The sequence below is a fragment of the Montipora foliosa genome, chromosome 6 (assembly GCF_036669935.1).
Source record: "Montipora foliosa isolate CH-2021 chromosome 6, ASM3666993v2, whole genome shotgun sequence".
Lineage (NCBI taxonomy): Eukaryota > Metazoa > Cnidaria > Anthozoa > Scleractinia > Acroporidae > Montipora > Montipora foliosa.
The window spans coordinates 35,454,325-35,454,538 of NC_090874.1; positions in this window are offsets into that span (position 1 = coordinate 35,454,325).

Below are 214 nucleotides of genomic sequence, written 5' to 3' on the forward strand. Positions count from 1 at the left end.
TTAGAGCCTATTTTAGTCAATTACATGTATTTCTGAGAAATGTTTGTGAGAACTTGTTTTTTTGGCCTATGTTACACAAATGTACCCCTGAAGCTTGCTACAGGTCAGGGCCGTACTGCATTTTCTAGCCCTGCTTCTGCAAATGCATACACACACAGCCCTCCTACAGTAATTTTAGTTTTGCACAGAAAGCTAGCACAGGGAATCACACGTT